Source organism: Lissotriton helveticus (assembly GCF_964261635.1).
Source record: "Lissotriton helveticus chromosome 1_1 unlocalized genomic scaffold, aLisHel1.1 SUPER_1_unloc_31, whole genome shotgun sequence".
NCBI classification, from domain to species: domain Eukaryota; kingdom Metazoa; phylum Chordata; class Amphibia; order Caudata; family Salamandridae; genus Lissotriton; species Lissotriton helveticus.
In genome coordinates this window covers 2,376,347-2,398,000 of record NW_027611672.1, presented here as the reverse complement: position 1 = coordinate 2,398,000, position 21,654 = coordinate 2,376,347, and the positions used below count along the sequence as shown (strand labels likewise).

Below are 21,654 nucleotides of genomic sequence, written 5' to 3'. Positions count from 1 at the left end.
ATAACCCCTTTGAGAGGATAAGTATGGATTTACTGGGTCCTCTCCCAAAATCGAAAAAATTATATATCTATATACTGGTTATTGTGGATTACGCAACTCGATACCCAGAAGCATTTCCCCTACGAACACCAAGCACGAAAAAAACATCAGTGAAAAGTTACTAGAACTGTTTTCGAGGGTAGGATTTCCCACAGAGATTTTGACAGACCAGGGTTCCCCCTTTGTTTCTTGTTTAATGAAACAAGTCTATAAAACCTTGAAAATTACCCAAATAAGAACATCGGCTTATTGCCCTCAGACAGAGGGTCTGTGCAAGCGATATAATGCCACCTTCAATCTAACCATGAAGAAAATGCTAACCACCGAAGGTAAAGAATGGGACATGTTGTTGCCACTGGGAACAAGAGAAACAAGAAGACACACAACACCCTCTAGAATACACCCAAAGCCTAAGAAACCGCATACAGAAACGGCGAGATTTTGCTCATGACAACCTAGAAAAAGCTCAAAGAAGCTAGCAGATGTCTTGCAATAAAGGAAAGAGGTGACAGCAGTTACAAGTCCATGACTAGGTGTTCCTACTCCTACCTTCCTCTATACGCCAAAAAAGGGCAGAATTGAAGGGACCATATGTAGTTGTTGAAAGGATAGGCCTCACTACTTACCGGTTACGCCTTTCCTCAACCAAAACCCAGATATACCACATAAATCTACTAAAGAAATTGTTGGGACCCCTCCCCAAAGACACCCATTACAATTTTGTCTGACTAAAAACCCATTCCTTCAACATTGACTCAATTGCTCATAAACGAACATCTAACAGAGGAACAAAAAGTGTCTCTTCAGACCCTCTTAGAGTCCTTCTCCTCCATCTTTTCCGACCTCCCGGGAAAAACAACAATCGTCGAGCATGCCATTGTTACCCCACCAAATGAAGTAATAAAACAACGCCCCTACAGAATACCATGCGCTAGGCGGGACGCGGTTCCTGCCGCAATAGAGAGCATGTTACAACTAGGAGTCATAAAACCTTCCAGCAGTAACTGGTCCTCCCCCAATGTCATAGTTCTGAAACCGGATGGTTCCATCCGTTTTTCTATAGACTTCCGATCAATCAATGCCATCTCGAAATTTGAACTCGTCACCACGCCACGGCCCCGGAGGGACTTTGCTCTTCCAGGTGCATGGGCGTCTACGGGGCTTTTGGAAAGAGGCTGAGTCAGAGAGGGACGGGCGGAGAGGCAGAGGGGTGAAAGGGACCCAGGGTAAAGGAAATAAGTGAGACGGAAAAGAAAGACAAAAGCAGAAATCATCGACTACTCTTTTTCTTTTGGTTACTCCAACCTCTAGCCCCTCCCTTCACATTTATGCATAGCTATTATTTATTCCTCACATCCTCCCTTGACTAAATCATAAAGCAAAAACACTTACCTGAGCCTTTTCCTTCTGTCCAAGGGATGACAGCGGCCTAGGCTCACCTAAGGGACTGAAGTGGAAGACCCTGTGGGAAAGAAGAATACAAAAGAGACAATCAATCATTGTGATTTCCTGCAATACTAATAAAAAGTGTATACCAAGAAATTATTCAATGCAGTGAGCTCCTTCTCAGCCGACTCTTCTACAATGGGGAGCTACAAACTCTCCCTCCAGGGAATGGGAGTAAGAGACAACCACACACACACACACACACACACACACACACAGGAAAGCATCGTAGGAAAACGCCCGATACAGTTTTTATATGCTGGCATATGTACATTGTTTTAGAAAGATGGTGGAACTATTTATTTTGTTCAATGTGCTTATACTGCTAATTACTTCTATCACCTCTTTCCTCACCGGTAGAACCCAGAGAGTCCGCCTCCCCCTTTCCGATCCAAAGCCACCACGATCACCTGCGGTGTACCCCAAGTACCATCCCTCAGCCCTACCCTTTTCAATATCTACATGGCACCGCTCGCCAACATCATCCGAGCACACCACCTGAACATCATCTTGTACACCGACGATACCCAGAGGATCCACTACCTCACCAAGGACCTGGCCACTACCAAATCCAACCTCCAAAAGGGAATGAAGGCTGTTGCAGACTAGATGAAGACTAGCCGGCTGAAACTGAACTCGGACAAGACGGGAGGTCCTCATCCTCAGATCCACCCGCTGCGCATGGGACGACTCCTGGTGGCCGGCTATGCTGGGAGCTGCCCTGATACCCACCAACATCACATGCAACCTGGGGTTCATTGTGGACTCCACGCTCTCTATGGCCCAGCAAGGTAATGCTGTTTCCTCTTCCTGCTTCAACACCCTCCGCATGCTCTGAAAGATCTACAGATGGATCCCCACCAAAATCAGAAGGACGGTCACCCAAGCAATCGTCAGCAGCAAGCTGGACTACGGCAACGCCCTCTACGCAGGAACCACGGCCACACTCCAGAAGAGACTCCATTGCCTACAAAACGCCTCTGCACGCCTCATCATCGGACTAACTCGCAACAGCCACATCACCGCCCACCTGAGAAACCTGCACTGGCTCCCAGTCAACAAGAGGATCACCTTCAAGCTCCTTACCCACAGCAGCACTCTGCAGCACCACTGTACAGCAGCACTCTGCAGCACCATTGTACAGCACCACTCTGCAGCACCACTCTACAGTACTCCTTTACAACACCAATCTAAACCACCACTCTGCAGCACCACTCTGCAGCATCACTCTGCAGCACCAATCTAAACCACCACTCTGCAGCACCACTGTACAGCACCACTCTGCAGCACCACTCTACAGTACCCCTTTACAACACCAATATAAACCACCACTCTGCAGCACCACTGTACACACCACTGTACAGCACCACTGTACAGCACCACTGTGCAGCACCACACTACAGCACCACTGTGGTTGGGTGTGGTTGTGTGTGGTTTTGTGTGTGTGTGTGTGTGTGGTTGTGTGTGTATTTGTGGTTGTGTGTGTGGTAGTGTGTGGGTGTGGTTGGGTGTGTGTGGTTGAGTGTGGTTGAGTGTGGTTGTGTGTGGATGTGGTTGTATGTGGTTGTGTGTGTGCATTTGTGGTTGTGTGTGGGTGTGGTTGTGGGTGTGGTTGTGTGTGTGTGTGTGTGGTTGTGAGTGTGGTTGGGTGTGGCTGTGGTAGTGTGTGTGTGTAGTTGTGTGTGTGTGTGTGCATGGTTGTGATTGTGTAAGGTTGTGGTTGTGTGTGGATGTGGTTGTGTGTGTGTGTGGTTGTTTGTGTGGTTGTGTGTGTGGTTGTGTGTGTGGTTATGGGTGTGGTTGTGTGTGTGTGTGGTTGTGTGTGTGGTTGTCGTTATGTAAGGTTGTGGGTGTGGTTGTGTGTGGGTATGGTTGTGTGAGGTAGTGTGTGTGGTTGTGTGTGAGTGTGTGTGGTTGTGTGTGGTTGGGTGTGTGTGGTTGTGGGTGTGATTGTGTGTGGTTGTGTGTTTGTGTGGCTGTGTGTGGGTATGAGGGTCTGTGTGTTGAATGTTTATGTGTTGGTTGTGACGAAAGGCTGGGCAGCGAAGGGGGTTCGAACAGAGGAGGAGGGCTGCGTGGGAGGGGGTAGAGGAGCATGCTGTAAGGCTTACTGAGCCATGAAAGAAAGGAACAAGCTACTTAATGACCCATGACTGAGGAGACAGATGGCGGCTGCAGCGTGTGCACGCTCGCGTGAACTCAAGGCTGTAGCCAGCCTGTACCATTTTCAAAACTAAATTACTAAAGTATCTCCGAGCAGCGCATACGCGCTGACTCAGCGAGACCTAAAAACATACTGACATTTTTAATTGTATTATTCCAGTTTGTACCCAGCCATATGCAAATCAATCTTGACCCTGCACCCAATGGGAACAGTCCAGCCCGAACTGCCAGGCCAGGCCCTCCCTGAACTGGAAACAAGCATCCTAGGAACGGTTTCGGGCTTTCAGCCCTCATCAGCCAGGACAGCTGGACTCCAGTGGCATGGATAGTGTGGGACCCACATCTGGGCATACCTGGCCCACACGAGGTGACAAATGCAAAACAAGCCTTGGCATAGCCAATAGGTCTCACTTTTGGGACCTTATAGGCATTTAGTTATGCAGCACAATATCCTTGGTGCAACAACATTAAGGTCCCAAAGGCGAGACCTATTGGATATGCCAATGCTTGTTAATGTATGTTGAATATCTAATTAACTGTAGTACAATGTAAACAAGCATTGGTAAATGCATTAGGTTACTCCTATCTGATTAGTAATTAAAAAAAAAAAGTTTTAACTTGGTGAGCTGTTCTGCAATATAATTTAAAGGAACTTTGAAAAAGCGTTATGACTTGTTTGAGAAAGGCAAATAATGAAAGGTAACGTGTGCAGTTCTATGCAGGGAAGAAGACTAGTTATCAGCGGTGTAAGTTACAAAGAAGAGAACACGAGCAGAAGAATGTGAAACTGCTAAGTGTCTGTATGTCTTGTGTGACGTCATTCATTTCTGGCAGGCTTCACTTTCCCAGATCATTGAGAGTGCACTATGGCGCTGCGGGGACTGTACGGATCCGATTTGAATGCACTTTCTTTTCTTAAGTCACAAATGTATGAAACAGTTCAGAGTCTGGAAACCACTGCAGCCCCTGCCCTGAATGTTTACCCTCAGCGTTCTGAATATGCACCCATGCTGGTGAGTCACCCTAGATGCATCAGATAAAAAAGCAACGACCATGGCTTCGTTGTTTAGAATATTTAAAATGATTCACTTCTGAAATGATGAGACTGTGAAAGAACTATAAGGAGTCTCTTTGAATTGACATACATAGTGAAGGGTGGTACTGCTAGATAGAGACTCGTCCCACTTAAAGCCCCCCGTATGACAATATGAAAGAAGCCTGTGAACAGACACAAATACTATTCCTCTGTCGAAAGTGCGCATGTTTACCTGCTAATAAACACAAAGCATCATTTCTGAAATGCAGAGACTGTGAAAGAATTATAAGGAGTCTCTTTGAATTGACATACATAGTGAAGGGTGGTCCTGCTAGATAGAGTCCCGTCCCACTTAAAGCCCCGCGTAGGACAATATGAAAGAAGCCTGTGAACTGATACAAATACTATTCCTCTGGTGAAAGTGCGCATGTTTACCTGCTAATAAACACAAAGCATCATATCCGAAATGCAGACACTGTGAAAGAATTATAAGGAGTCTCTTTGAATTGACATACATAGTGAAGGGTGGTCCGGCTAGATAGAAACCCGTCCCACTTAAAGCCCCGCGTAGGACAATATGAAAGAAGCCTGTGAACTGATACAAATACTATTCCTCTGGTGAAAGTACGCATGTTTACCTGCTAATAAACACAAAGCATCATTTCTGAAATGATGAGACTGTGAAAGAACTATCAGGAGTCTCTTTGAATTGACATACAGAGTGAAGGGTGGTCCTGCTAGATAGAGATCCGTCCCACTTAAAGCCCTGCGGGTGACACTATGAAAGAAGCCTGTGAACAGATACAAATACTATTCCTCTGTAGAAAGTACGCATGTTTACCTGCTAATAAACACAAAGCATCATTTCTGAAATGATGAGACTGTGAAAGAACTATAAGGAGTCTCTTTGAATTGACATAGTGAAGGGGGGTCCTGCTAGATAGAGATCCGTCCCACTTAAAGCCCCGCGTAGGACAATATGAAAGAAGCCTGTGAACTGATACAAATACTATTCCTCTGGTGAAAGTACGCATGTTTACCTGCTAATAAACACAAAGCATCATTTCTGAAATGATGAGACTGTGAAAGAACTATCAGGAGTCTCTTTGAATTGACACAAAGAGTGAAGGGTGGTCCTGCTAGAGAGAGACCCGTCCCACTTAAAGCCCTGCGTAGGACAATATGAAAGAAGCCTGTGAACTGATACAAATACTATTCCTCTGGTGAAAGTGCGCATGTTTACCTGCTAATAAACACAAAGCATCATTTCTGAAATGCAGAGACTGTGAAAGAATTATAAGGAGTCTCTTTGAATTGACATACATAGTGAAGGGTGGTCCTGCTAGATAGAGTCCCGTCCCACTTAAAGCCCCGCGTAGGACAATATGAAAGAAGCCTGTGAACTGATACAAATACTATTCCTCTGGTGAAAGTGCGCATGTTTACCTGCTAATAAACACAAAGCATCATTTCTGAAATGCAGAGACTGTGAAAGAATTATAAGGAGTCTCTTTGAATTGACATACATAGTGAAGGGTGGTCCGGCTAGAGAGAGACCCGTCCCACTTAAAGCCCCGGGTAGGACAATATGAAAGAAGCCTGTGAACAGACACAAATACTATTCCTCTGTAGAAAGTACGCATGTTTCCCTCCTAATAAACACAAAGCATAATTCCTGAAATGATGAGACTGTGAAAGAACTATAAGGAGTCTCTTTGAATTGGCATAAAGAGTGAAGGGTGGTCCTGCTAGATAGAGTCCCGTCCCACTTAAAGCCCTGCGTATGACAATATGAAAGAAGCCTGTGGACACATACAAATACTATTCCTCTGTAGAAAGTACGCATGTTTACCTGCTAATAAACACAAAGCATCATTTCTGAAATGATGAGACTGTGAAAGAACTATAAGGAGTCTCTTGGAATTGACATACATAGTGAAGGGGGGTCCTGCTAGATAGAGATCCGTCCCACTTAAAGCCCCGCCTATGACAATATGAAAGAAGCCTGTGGACAGATACAAATACTATTCCTCTGTAGAAAGTACGCATGTTTACCTGCTAATAAACACAAAGCATCATTTCTGAAATGATGAGACTGTGAAAGAACTATAAGGAGTCTCTTTGAATTGACATACATAGTGAAGGGGGGTCCTGCTAGATAGAGATCCGTCCCACTTAAAGCCCCGCCTATGACAATATGAAAGAAGCCTGTGGACAGATACAAATACTATTCCTCTGTAGAAAGTACGCATGTTTACCTGCTAATAAACACAAAGCATCATTTCTGAAATGATGAGACTGTGAAAGAACTATCAGGAGTCTCTTTGAATTGACACAAAGAGTGAAGGGTGGTCCTGCTAGAGAGAGACCCGTCCTACTTAAAACCCTGCGCAGGACAATATGAAAGAAGCCTGTGAACTGATACAAATACTATTCCTCTGGTGAAAGTGCGCATGTTTACCTGCTAATAAACACAAAGCATCATTTCTGAAATGCAGAGACTGTGAAAGAATTATAAGGAGTCTCTTTGAATTGACATGATGTGGAAAGGACACCGTACCTGCCATAGATAAGCGGCATCCTCGCGCGGGGAGGGGTCCGTCTGACATAGATAATGCCTTGTTCCCTCTCCATAGGTGTTCTTCTCTATCTCTCCCACTGCAGGGTTGCCGAAGCCAGGAACCGGAAGACCGACACCCGGATGCAGTTCAACCTGAACCCGGAAGTCCCGCCCCCGACTACAACCCGGAAGGAATAAAAACCAACGAACCACAACGAAGGGCGTTCCAACCCGCGGACTTGTGGCAGGAGGCAGCAAGGAAGGAACCGGAGCTGAGAGGCAGAGGAGAGGAGCCGGAGCTCCAACCGGAAGACGTGGAGGAGGACGCCGACGGCGACGTGTGGTCTGAGGACTGGTGGAGTCCTCAGGAGGTTGCTGGAGAGCGGCCGCAACTCACCAGGGAGTTGCGGCGGGCCACGTGAGTACCCGTCATCCGTCTCCGTGTGCCGTTTGTAGATAGTTGTAATTTAGTGTAAATAATATAGCGCTGCACCTACTAGAACACGAGAGCACTGTATATATAGTTATAGATAGGCCCCCACCTTCCCACACCTCAAGCACCCTGTCAACCCTTGGTCTTCCCTTCTATTCTTCGGCCTCTTTCACCTCCCCGTCATACCCGTCCCTCACTTTCCACTTTCTGTGTCTCCACCTCCTGGTGTCGGTGATAGTTGTACAGACCGAGAGGAGTGAAAGACTAACGGTCCTCTATTATCTTTTCTCTCGCCCCAAACCTCCGAGGCTCACCGACAGAAGTCAAAGACCCACGGCATTACAGAGAGGGAAGCTTTAACCTACCCGGAGGACGTCAGGACCAGCCGGAGCCCCTCCGTTACCCCACCGACCGGAAACCTTCTCTACCTCTGGTTCCCCAGGAGAACTCCATCGATTACCTTTTGTTCAGAGTCTTATAAGCCATCCCTACCTGTACCTTCAATAAAACTCGCTCAACATAGCACACTATATCTGGCCTCCCCGCCTGTTATTCCGGCCCGCCGAATCCCACACCCCACACATACATAGTGAAGGGTGGTCCTGCTAGATAGAGTCCCGTCCCACTTAAAGCCCTGCGTAGGACAATATGAAAGAAGCCTGTGAACTGATACAAATACTATTCCTCTGGTGAAAGTGCGCATGTTTACCTGCTAATAAACACAAAGCATCATTTCTGAAATGCAGAGACTGTGAAAGAATTATAAGGAGTCTCTTTGAATTGACACAAAGAGTGAAGGGTGGTCCGGCTAGATAGAAACCCGTCCCACTTAAAGCCCGAGTGTGACAATATGAAAGAAGCCTGTGAACAGATACAAATACTATTCCTCCGTAGAAAGTACGCATGTTTACCTGCTAATAAACACAAAGCATCATTTCTGAAATGATGAGACTGTGAAAGGACTATAAGGAGTCTCTTTGAATTGACATACATAGTGAAGGGTGGTCCGGCTAGATAGAAACCCGTCCCACTTAAAGCCCCACGTAGGACAATATGAAAGAAGCCTGTGCACAGATACAAATACTATTCCTCTGTAGAAAGTACGCATGTTTACCTGCTAATAAACACAAAGCATCATTTCTGAAATGATGAGACTGTGAAAGAACTATCAGGAGTCTCTTTGAATTGACACAAAGAGTGAAGGGTGGTCCTGCTAGAGAGAGACCCGTCCCACTTAAAGCCCCACGTAGGACAATATGAAAGAAGCCTGTGAACTGATACAAATACTATTCCTCTGGTGAAAGTGCGCATGTTTACCTGCTAATAAACACAAAGCATCATTTCTGAAATGCAGAGACTGTGAAAGAACTATAAGGAGTCTCTTTGAATTGACATACATAGTGAAGGGTGGTCCTGCTAGATAGAGTCCCGTCCCACTTAAAGCCCCGCGTAGGACAATATGAAAGAAGCCTGTGAACTGATACAAATACTATTCCTCTGGTGAAAGTGCGCATGTTTACCTGCTAATAAACACAAAGCATCATTTCTGAAATGCAGAGACTGTGAAAGAACTATAAGGAGTCTCTTTGAATTGACATACATAGTGAAGGGTGGTCCTGCTAGATACCCGTCCCACTTAAAGCCCTGCGTAGGACAATATGAAAGAAGCCTGTGAACAGATACAAATACTATTCCTCTGTAGAAAGTACGCATGTTTACCTGCTAATAAACACAAAGCATCACTTCTGAAATGATGAGACTGTGAAAGAACTATAAGGAGTCTCTTTGAATTGATACATAGTGAAGGGTGGTCCTGCTAGAGAGAGACCCGTCCCACTTAAAGCCCCGCGTATGACAATATGAAAGAAGCCTGTGAACAGACACAAATACTATTCCTCTGGTGAAAGTGCGCATGTTTACCTGCTAATAAACACAAAGCATCATTTCTGAAATGCAGAGACTGTGAAAGAACTATAAGGAGTCTCTTTGAATTGACATAAAGAGTGAAGGGTGGTCCTGCTAGATAGAGTCCCGTCCCACTTAAAGCCCCGTGTATGACAATATGAAAGAAGCCTGTGAACAGATACAAATACTATTCCTCTGTAGAAAGTACGTATGTTTACCTGCTAATAAACACACAGCATCATTTCTGAAATGCAGAGACTGTGAAAGAACTATAAGGAGTCTCTTTGAATTGACATAAAGAGTGAAGGGTGGTCCTGCTAGATAGAGATCCGTCCCACTTAAAGCCCTGCGGGTGACACTATGAAAGAAGCCTGTGAACAGATACACATACTATTCCTCTGGTGAAAGTACGCATGTTTACCCGCTAAGAAACACAAAGCATCATTTCTGAAACGATGAGACTGTGAAAGAACTATAAGGAGTCTCTTTGAATTGACATACATAGTGAAGGGTGGTCCTGCTAGAGAGAGACCCGTCCCACTTAAAGCCCTGCGTATGACAATATGAAAGAAGCCTGTGAACAGATACAAACACTATTCCTCTGTAGAAAGTACGCATGTTTACCTGCTAATAAACACCAAGCATCATTTTTGAAATGATGAGACTGTGAAAGAACTATAAGGAGTCTCTTTGAATTGACATACATAGTGAAGGGTGGTCCTGCTAGATACCCGTCCCACTTAAAGCCCTGTGTATGACAATATGAAAGAAGCCTGTGAACAGATACAAATACTATTCCTCTGGTGAAAGTGCGCATGTTTACCTGCTAATAAACACAAAGCATCATTTCTGAAACGATGAGACTGTGAAAGAACTATAAGGAGTCTCTTTGAATTGACATACATAGTGAAGGGTGGTCCTGCTAGATACCCGTCCCACTTAAAGCCCTGCGTATGACACTATGACAGAAGCCTGCGAACAGATACAAATACTATTCCTCTGTAGAAAGTACGCATGTTTACCTGCTAATAAACACAAAGCATCATTTCTGAAATGATGAGACTGTAATAGAGACCCGGCCCACTTAAAGCCCTGCGTATGACACTATGAAAGAAGCGTGTGAACAGATACAAATACTATTCCTCTGTAGAAAGTGCGTATGTTTACCTGCTAATAAACACAAAGCATCATTCTTAACGGTGCTTACATCAAATGAAATGAATGCTTGCCCTGAATCTCTGCTTTAAACCCATCGACTTGTAACCTTGTGACGCACACTGTGGCTGCAGAGCATCCTTTCTGCCACCAGGCTGAGCTCACGGCCACAAATGCTGCAATCCTATTATTAATAACCCTCCTGCCCAGAGGCTTCTTGCGGCCTCTGTTGTCTCGTGCGTGTGTCTCGACGCGCTCTCTGCTTTGAATCAAACCTTTGCCTCCTCAGTCTCCCTGAAGCAGCCACAGGTTGTTGTTGTTATTTGGAGTTAAGCGCAACTGGCCAGAGCTACAAATTCTATGTCCATGGGTTCTTGCTTCACTCAATGTGTACACATTCTATGTCCATGGGTTCTTGCTTCACTCGCTTCACTCAATGTGTACACATTCTATGTCCATGGGTTCTTGCTGCACTCCATGTGTACACATTCTATGTCCCTGGGTTCTTCCTTCACTCCATGTGTACACATTCTATGTCCATGGGTTCTTGCTTCACTCCATGTGTACACATTCTATGTCCATGGGTTCTTGCTTCACTCCATGTGTACACATTCTATGTCCATGGGTTCTTGCTTCACTCCATGTGTACACATTCTATGTCCATGGGTTCTTGCTTCACTCCATGTGTACACATTCTATGTCACTGGGTTCTTGCTTCACTCCATGTGTACACATTCTATGTCCATGGGTTCTTGCTTCACTCCATGTCTCCTACGTCCATAGGTTCTTGCTTCACTCCATGTGTACACATTCTATGTCCATGGGTTCTTGCTTCACTCCATGTATACACATTCTATGTCCATGGGTTCTTGCTTCACTCCATGTCTACACAGTCTATGTCCATAGGTTCTTGCTTCACTCCATGTGTACACATTCTATGTCCATGGGTTCTTGCTTCACTCCATGTGTACACATTCTATGTCCATGGGTTCTTGCTTCACTCCATGTGTACACATTCTATGTCCATATGTTCTTGCTGCACTCCATGTGTACACATTCTATGTCCCTGGGTTCTTCCTTCACTCCATGTGTACACATTCTATGTCCATGGGTTCTTGCTTCACTCCATGTGTACACATTCTATGTCCATGGGTTCTTGCTTCATTCCATGTGTACACATTCTATGTCCATGGGTTCTTGCTTCACTCCATGTGTACACATTCTATGTCCATGGGTTCTTGCTTCACTCCATGTGTACACATTCTATGTCCATGGGTTCTTGCTTCACTCCATGTGTACACATTCTATGTCCATGGGTTCTTGCTTCACTCCATGTCTCCTACGTCCATAGGTTCTTGCTTCACTCCATGTGTACACATTCTATGTCCATGGGTTCTTGCTTCACTCCATGTATACACATTCTATGTCCATGGGTTCTTGCTTCACTCCATGTCTACACAGTCTATGTCCATAGGTTCTTGCTTCACTCCATGTGTACACATTCTATGTCCATGGGTTCTTGCTTCACTCCATGTGTACACATTCTATGTCCATGGGTTCTTGCTTCACTCCATGTGTACACATTCTATGTCCATATGTTCTTGCTTCACTCCATGTGTACACATTCTATGTCCATGGGTTCTTGCTTCACTCCATGTGTACACATTCTATGTACATGGGTTCTTGCTTCACTCTATGTGTACACATTCTATGTCCATGGGTTCTTGCTTCACTCCATGTGTACACATTCTATGTCCATGGGTTCTTGCTTCACTCAATGTGTACACATTCTATGTCCATGGGTTCTTGCTTCACTCAATGTGTACACATTCTATGTCCATGGGTTCTTGCTTCACTCTATGTGTACACATTCTATGTCCATGGGTTCTTGCTTCACTCCATGTGTACCATCACCCGCTTCTAAGTGACCTGGTCTCCAGCTCTACCAAGGCTTACAGAACCATCCCCACACCCCTGGGCAAAGAGGTAACCCCAGAAGAACGTTTATATCCCGGGGGACAGTCTCAAAGTCCATGATCATCCAATACAGCTATCACACACATTGCTGCCAAGGTTTCAGGTTGCAATGTGTGACATTTTCAAAATTTCATTGTAATTATGAGTGACATTTCAACATGTATGAGTGACACTTTATCATGAGCAAAATCATGAGGAAAACTTATAAAAATCTGAAATTACACTCAATTGAGTAATGGGAACCTGTAAAAAGATCTTAAAACTACTACAAAGCACCAGAAATGGAAGGGCACTACCCAGAGACAGACTGCGTGACTGCAGTTCTCAGTAACGTAAGGCAAGCAGGCACTGCAGCTGCTCAGAAGATCTAATTGATTTGAACATTCATGACAGCATGGTAGCCTAAAAACAAAGTTCATAGCATAGCAAGTGCAATTTGGAGATTATACCATAAATCAGGCCTCTCCGAGACCGGCCAAACTGAATGACAAACTAACTTTGTTTTTCATTTCTGTTCGAGGACTGACGAAAGAACACGCTGAACATTTAACACAGCAGACACCATCCCAAATGCATACATTTAACACAGCAGACACCATCCCAATGCATACATTTAACACAGCAGACACCATCCCACATGCATACATTTAACACAGCAGACACCATCCCAAATGCATACATTTAACACAGCAGACACCATCCCACATGCATAAATTTGACACAGCAGACGCCATCCCAATGCATACATTTAACGCAGCAGACACCACCCCACATGCATACATTTGACACAGCAGACACCATCCCACATGCATACATTTAGCACAGCAGACACCATCCCACATGCATACATTTAACACAGCAGACACCATCCCACATGCATACATTTAACGCAGCAGACACCATCCCACATGCATACATTTGACACAGCAGACACCATCCCACATGCATACATTTAACGCAGCAGACACCATCCCACATGCATGCATTTGCTACGGTGCCACTTTCAGGGCTGGGACCCAAGGGCCCCTTCTACTCTGTCGGTAGGGAGGGTGTTGTCATACCCTTGCCCTTAACGTCCGTAGATACCATATTTAAACGACCATATAAATATATCTAGGTTGGCAGACGGCAACTTTTGTGTTTGGCAAACACTGTATAGTCTTTTCTCACCCACGTTGGTCCCTTGGCCACTTGGGCCAAACCGTAGCATTTCGGGCATTAACAATTGCCTATACTAATGTCTAGTATGTCCTCTAAGCGATATTTGACCGAGGGTTGAATCTAATTCAGCCGCAAAATAACATATAGATAAAGAAGTTCTCGGTTACAAGGGATGTTCAAGTTCCTTTTTCCCTCTAGTTCAGCGTTGATAGGGACACTTTGATTGTTTTCTCGGTATTGGTAATGGCTGTATGATATACTCAGGCCAAACTAAGAAACACAAACACATAGTTTATTACCATCGACTACAGTGTGACATCTTTGGGTAGTCACAGATCAGTGCGTCACATTGTATCAATAGATTGGATGCTGAGGATACTTAAAGAGTTGGTTTGCATTTTGTTTACATAGTAGTGGTCCATGCTATCATCACAAGGGACAACAGCCATCCATCTACTGTAGAAGCATCTCTTGATAAGGGACTGATTTTTAAGCGGACACAGGTAATGAGTATAGGCTCAGACATATCAATATTGAGTACACCATGCTTTTCGGTCAACGACATAGATACCCCTTGATTTATTTTTGTAATGTGCAGTGTACTGCAGACAGAGAATATATCGATAAAAGGTCATCACCTGTGGACTGACTGTCAAGTGTGTACAGGTAGAAGCATCTCCGATAAGGGACTGATTTTTAAGCGCACACAGGTAAAGAGTATAGGCTCCTAGATATCAATGTTGAGTACACCATGCTTTTCGATCAACCCTTGATTTATCTTTGTAATGTGCAGTGTACTGCAGACAGAGAATATATCGATAAAAGGTCATCACCTGTGGACTGACTGTCAAGCGTGTACAGGTAGAAGCATCTCCGATAAGGGACTGATTTTTAAGCGCACACAGGTAAAGAGTATAGGATCCGAGATATCAATGTTGAGTACACCATGCTTTTCGATCAACCCTTGATTTATCTTTGTAATGTGCAGTGTACTGCAGACAGAGAATATATCGATAAAAGGTCATCACCTGTGGACTGACTGTCAAGCGTATACAGGTAGAAGCATCTCCGATAAGGGACTGATTTTTAAGCGCACACAGGTAAAGAGTATAGGATCCGAGATATCAATGTTGAGTACACCATGCTTTTCGATCAACCCTTGATTTATCTTTGTAATGTGCAGTGTACTGCAGACAGAGAATATATCGATAAAAGGTCATCACCTGTGGACTGACTGTCAAGCGTATACAGGTAGAAGCATCTCCGACTGATTTTTAAGCGGACCCAGGTAAAGAGTATAGGCTCCTAGATATCAATATTGAGTACACCATGCTTTTCGGTCAATATATATTTCGGAGAATAGATTGATAAAAGGACCGAGAGTCAAATGTATACAGGTAATGTGTATGGACTCTTAGATACAAATATTAAGAAAGTTGAGTCCTGTGTGGTTATCTCCATAGTTATCTTCTTGTCTATCCCTTGTGTGTGTAGTTTCCACATTCACCAAGGCCTTCAACATTAGGATCCCTCGCGCTAGGCTCAGGGGCTTTTTGTGGCAAATATATCTTGTCACATCTAGTGATCTATGTGAACAGGAAAGGCAGAGCTTTTCTCTTAAAATAGAAAATGCAGAAGGGAGATAATTAAACATAAAGTGTCCAAGTGTCCGTCTCTCTGTCCAGACCCCTGGATCATTCTGGAACTAGGTATCTTTGTTCTTTCTAACAGTCATTGCTTTTTAGCGTTCGAGATAAAATACCCTGAGAATTTCTTAACAAGGTTGACTATTAGGTATAAATAAATAAATAAATATAAAAGCACAATGGAGCAGCTTTGTACCCTAAATACCAGATATTGTGTCTCATAAAACAGACCCCCTCGGATGCTCGTCATTAAACGTGTGGACCTGCGGGGTCAGAGGCCTCCCTCCCCTCTCCTCGTGCTCCGGTCCGTGGGGGCTGCGGGGGCTCCCCGGGGGCCCGGCCGCCTGTGAGGAGTGGGGCCCGGTGTGTTATTCCCCCCAGGAGTGACGCGCGCGCTCACGACGTGGCACGAGCCACCATCGCGCGCGAGAACAAACATGGCGTCTCGCGGCCGCGCACACGCAGGATCGCTCGTCACAGCTGCGCACGTGCGGGGCGAAGACACTACACCCCATCGGCGAGTGAGGACCTTGCACGGAGCGCAGCCTATGACCTGCCGTAGATAGAGGACGCGCAGCCTCAGTGCGCATGCGCAGAGCAAAGACCACCTCCCCCTAGAGAAGCTCTGCACAGAAATACATCTCACCCTGTGCTGTGCCGCGAGGCGCCTCGTGCTCCGTGGCGGGAGGTAGATGTTGCTTCTCACTCATTGTGGCCCCGAGCGGACACCGTCATTGTTGGGCTTCTTTATGTCCCTGATCGGACCCCGTCCCACCTGTGCTGGCTCTGAGGTGTGGCCCTTTACTGCGCTCCGTGCTGTCGGGGCCTGTGCTGCGCTCCGTGCTGTGAATCTTTCTTTCAACGACTTCTGGAGTTGGATTACTACCTTCACAGCGGTGTCTGTCCTCAGCGCATGCGCAGTTAATCCAAGGCCTCTTTCACCCGCGCTATGGGAAGCAGTGTCTGTCCCCAGCGCATGCGCAGTTAATCCAAGGCCTCTTTCACCCGCGCTATGGGAAGCAGTGTCTGTCCCCAGCGCATGCGCAGTTGTCCATAAACAGCCTCTTCTCCCCGCTCATGGTTCAGTCCTGGGGTTACACAAAGACCTTACAAAGCTCAACACGACCCTCAGCAGGGAGCCCAGGACCCACAGCAGGGAGCCCAGGACCCACAGCAGGGAGCCCAGGACCACAGCAGGGAGCCCAGGCCCCACAGCAGGGAGCCCAGGACCCACAGCAGGGAGGCCAGGCCCCACAGCAGGGAGCCCAGGACCCACAGCAGGGAGCCCAGCACCCACAGCAGGGAGCCCAGGCCCCACAGCAGGGAGCCCAGGACCCACAGCAGGGAGGCCAGGCCCCACAGCAGGGAGCCCAGGACCCACAGCAGGGAGCCCAGGACCCACAGCAGGGAGCCCAGGACCCACAGCAGGGAGCCCAGCACCCACAGCAGGGAGCCCAGGCCCCACAGCAGGGAGCCCAGGCCCCACAGCAGGGAGCCCAGCACCCACAGCAGGGAGCCCAGGACCCACAGCAGGGAGCCCAGGCCCCACAGCAGGGAGCCCAGGACCACAGCAGGGAGCCCAGGACCCACAGCAGGGAGCCCAGGGCCCACACCAGGGAGCCCAGGGCCCACACCAGGGAGCCCAGGCCCCACACCAGGGAGCCCAGGCCCCACACCAGGGAGCCCAGGACCCACAGCAGGGAGCCCAGGACCCACAGCAGGGAGCCCAGGACCCACAGCAGGGAGCCCAGGACCCACAGCAGGGAGCCCAGGGCCCACAGCAGGGAGCCCAGGACCCACAGCAGGGAGCCCAGGACCCACAGCAGGGAGCCCAGGACCCACAGCAGGGAGCCCAGGACCCACAGCAGGGAGCCCAGGACCCACAGCAGGGAGCCCAGCACCCACATCAGGGAGCCCAGGGCCCACAGCAGGGAGCCCAGGCCCCACAGCAGGGGGCACAGGCCCCACAGCAGGGAGACCAGGACCACAGCAGGGAGCCCAGGACCACAGCAGGGAGCCCAGGCCCCACAGCAGGGAGCCCAGGACCACAGCAGGGAGCCCAGGCCCCACAGCAGGGAGCCCAGGACCCACAGCAGGGAGCCCAGGACCCACAGCAGGGAGCCCAGGACCCACAGCAGGGAGCCCAGGACCCACAGCAGGGAGCCCAGGCCCCACAGCAGGGAGCCCAGGCCCCACAGCAGGGAGCCCAGGCCCCACAGCAGGGAGCCCAGGCCCCACAGCAGGGAGCCCAGGACCCACAGCAGGGAGCCCAGGACCCACAGCAGGGAGCCCAGGACCCACAGCAGGGAGCCCAGGACCCACAGCAGGGAGCCCAGGCCCACAGCAGGGAGCCCAGGCCCCACAGCAGGGAGCCCAGGACCACAGCAGGGAGCCCAGGCCCCACAGCAGGAAGCCCAGGCCCCACAGCAGGGAGCCCAGGACCACAGCAGGGAGCCCAGGACCCACAGCACCACATTAAACCCCAGGTGAGGTCAAGAGATACAAACACTGTCTGGGGCTGGAGGGTCTCGAGCCTGCTCTCCGGGATTCATCTGTTGTTGTTGTTGTTGTTGTCTGCATTGATCCTCAGACAGGATTATTTTGTCTCAACAATGCTCATTGGCCCTCACTGCTGGAGTTGGGTCGCTCTTTTCAAGGCCTCAGCAAACATTTGACATTTTTTCCACCTGAAAAGTCTGTGATGAGAAGATCGACTTGAATCCCGTTTGTGGCTTTCACCAGAGTAAAGGGGGGCAGCCCCGTCAACTGAAAGTGAAAGAACGCACTCCCAGGCAGCACCGACTGCGCCTCATTGCACCTAGGCTGGGCCTGCACAGCATCATCTGATGAGGCTAAAACTCCCCCAAATATGACTCAACCTCACTGGGGCCTCAGTAACCAGGTAGTGGTCAACCTTTGACCTCGTATTACTTGTGCGCTTTTAAATAATGCTCACACGGAGCGTTTGCCATGTATAACAGGTCTCCGTGTGATTAACGAGTGTTGGGCTAATCATGAGAGCGACCCATTCTTACGCCCGTTTTGAGCGCTCAGTGAGTACTTCGCCCCTATACATAATGCGATAGACTCAAAAGATACCAACGCTGGGTGGTCATCCCTATTGATTGTGATAGATTACGGCGGTCACGCCTAGCCTGGTCACCACTTGATTCTATAAGAGGTCTAGACAACCTCTCGTCTCGAAGTACACTCTATTTTCAATTTGTTTTGTCAAGTGTCACATAACTAACCGCTCTGCAAATACAATATGATTATCCCCAGAGCGGTGCTCCTTTTACCTGCGCTGCAGCCAGGTGGGGTGAAGCCTCTCAACCTACACAGAAGGGTGAGTGTATACTTGAGATGATATCCTAGTACGAAAGAACATATTGCAATGCCATTATGATTACAAACGAAACAATATGTATAACATTAAGTGTCCTATTTGTTTCTCCGTTTGTTTGTTTGTTTGTTTTACATGTTGGATCCTTTACCATTATGCACTGACAGTATATGGTTGAGTACGCCTGGATGTCCAGGTGATATTTTTATTATTTACTTTATTTATATTTACAAAGCAGTAGTGTACCTTTTTAGGTCCTGAGGAATGCATTAGAAAATCTGTTCTTGTGAAATGCAGAAACATGTCGACCACCATTACGTGCGGTTATTATTTAAAACCTGCACCCACACCTGCCTTTTAATCTTAGGGATTGGGGGATATTAATAAAAATTCTTTTTTCCACCCAATTCACCTAATTTTATAATTACCCTTCACTTTTCCACTCCTATCACTATACACTGCTTTTGTCATTAGCCACTATCATACCCTTCTGCTCTGCCCTCACATCACTTTTCGGTCACGGTAATTATTTACCGGCCATCTTGTCTCCTGGGTAAGGAGATCCCAAATGATGACAATAAGGGCGGTACAGTGTGGCTTCTGATGGGAACAATAGTTTTTTTTTCTCCATGTACTTCTGAGTCTTGACTTGACCGTTCACTAACTATTATTTCTCACTGATACTGTCTTGTATGCATTTGGTGTAGTGGTCTCTCCTGCTAGACTTACTGACTCTTTTTTTGACCCCCAGATATTATTTGTTGTTGTATAGCGGTCAACCAATGCCCATCAGGTAAGCAAGCATTGGCATAGTCACTAGGTCGTGCCTTTGGGACCTTATAAGTGTTTAGTTATCCAGCACAATATCCGTGGTGCAACAACATCAACTGTTGCATGGTTAAACACTTATAAGGTCCCAAAGGCGCGACCTATTGGCTATGCCAATGCTTGTTTTCATTGGTTCCTGTTTGTGCCTTTTAGAGATGCAAGCTTCTGTTTCATCCTCCTGTCTAACTACTCCCGCATTTTGTTGATCTAGGTCATGGGTACTCACAAACATTTTCCCCGGGGGGTGCAAAGTTTGGTCTGTGGTGTGACCGAGGGCCGCACTGATGCCAGCGGGGTGTAAAGTCTGGGATGGGGAAACAAAGCATGTATATCTAGTGGTTGCCTTTAAGAATGAAGGTGTTCCTAAAGTTAAAGGCCTTGTTACTTCATTTTCCTAACTGCAATTAACCTGTAAGTAAGTGTTTGCTGTATATGTACGTTTCTTGTTCATGTTAGTTCTAACTCGAGTAAACAGCAGCCCAGTGTTGCTGCTGCCGAGGGGTCCGTATGTAAAGACCAGGAGGGCCTTATGCGGCCCCCGGGCCGTACTTTGAGTATCACTGATCTAGATCCTCCCGGCGACCGCCCCAGCTACATGTGTATTTCCATGTTCTTCAAAAAGAGGTCGTAGTTGAGCCGGGGCCGCTGTATCTGCTTTGCTCTTGGTGGTCCCATGGGAGTAAAAGCTGCTCATTCTGCTAATCCTTCCCTAACTTTCCAGAAGTGTCAGAGCAGACAGGCTTGTCAAGTCTTCAAGGAAGTGTGAGTGTGACGAGGCTGGTGTATTTATTCACCACTTAACTAATCAGTCTCCTGTCCCTCCGTCCTCACGTAAGCCACAATTTGTGACACATTTGCTATTTTAAGGATTGTAATAACATCACTTTTGTATATTTAAGTCCATACAGATACTGAAAACAGCAAACCGCAAGTACAAAAATGAAAAGCACAGGGGGCACGAGCCCTAAACAAAACAAAAAATAGGTTTTAGAGGGGCAGGGTTTGCAAAGTAGCATAGGCAGTGTGCAGTAATGTCACAGAGAGGGACATTGCAAATCTATTATGCCTCTCTTTAAAGGTAATGAAACGTGATTCACGTAATATAGGCACGCACATGAGCAGCGTATACCCTCATGTACATGAATAAAGAATTCTTAAATGTATTTTGGTACAACAATGTGGGAGAGTTTTAATGAAACGTGGGGGAACATGTTAACATTGACTTTTATTGGGCAGAGCAAGTTTCCAGTGGGAGAAAGCTAAAATATTGTAATTCATGATATCAATCAATCAGGGGTTTGTTAAAGCGCGACCACTCACCCGTAAGGGTCTCAAGGCGCAAGGGGTGGGGGGGGGGTGCAGATTCCATTCCATAAAGGAGGGGGTCTGTCGAAGAGCCAGGTTTTGAGGTTTCTTGCGAAGATGGGGAGCGATGTTGTCTGTCTGAGGTGGAGCGGAAGGGCGTTCCATGCTTTGGCAGCGAGGAAGGAGAAGGAGCGGCCTCCCGATGTGGTCTTTCTGGTGCGGGGGACCACGGCGTAGGAGAGCTGGGCTGATCGTAGGGTCCTTTGGGGTGCGTGGAATTTGAGTCGGCTGTTCAGGTATGCTGGTCCGGTGCCGTGGAGGGCCTTGTGTGCGTGGGTGAGCATCTTAAAGGCGATTCTCGCCTCGACGGGGAGCCAGTGGAGTGTGCGCAGGTGCTGGGAGATGTGGCAGTGTTTTGGCAGGTTGAGGACCAGTCTTGCGGCGTCGTTCTGGATGTTCTGTAGCTTGCGGATGAGGTTTTTGTTTATTCCGGCGTAGAGTGCGTTGCTGTAGTCGAGTGTGCTGGTGACCAGGGCGTGACTGGAAGCAGGAAGATGAGACAGAGTTGATCTGGCGGTCCATTTTGAGCTCGGAGTCCAGGATGATTCCCAGGTTGCGTGCGTGGTCTGTGGGGGCTGGCGGGTTTCCGAGGGCGGT

General features: G+C 47.2%; 2 protein-coding genes across 7 annotated transcripts in view; one reads left to right on the top strand and one right to left on the bottom strand.

Annotated features, from left to right (window-relative positions):
- LOC144805876 (uncharacterized) overlaps positions 1–16,414 on the bottom strand; it is a 68,736-nt gene extending 52,322 nt beyond the window's left edge. Inside the window, exons 1-2 of one of the 6 annotated variants that reach the window (XM_078672357.1) lie at positions 16,168–16,414; positions 1,432–1,501 (exon numbers count right to left, since the gene is read on the bottom strand). The gene's annotated coding sequence lies outside the window, so the exon portion shown is untranslated. Of the gene's footprint in view, positions 1–1,431; positions 1,502–14,513; positions 14,635–15,717; positions 15,955–16,167 lie in introns of those variants that run through there. The other 5 variants (XM_078672362.1, XM_078672356.1, XM_078672361.1 and 2 more) reach the window with 5 other exon arrangements.
- Positions 16,415–16,564: 150 nt separating this feature from the next.
- Positions 16,565–21,654, top strand: part of LOC144805900 (uncharacterized) — a 70,787-nt gene continuing 65,697 nt past the window's right edge. Inside the window, exons 1-2 of the mRNA XM_078672377.1 lie at positions 16,565–17,000; positions 17,753–18,007. The gene's annotated coding sequence lies outside the window, so the exon portion shown is untranslated. The remainder of the gene's footprint in view (positions 17,001–17,752; positions 18,008–21,654) is intronic.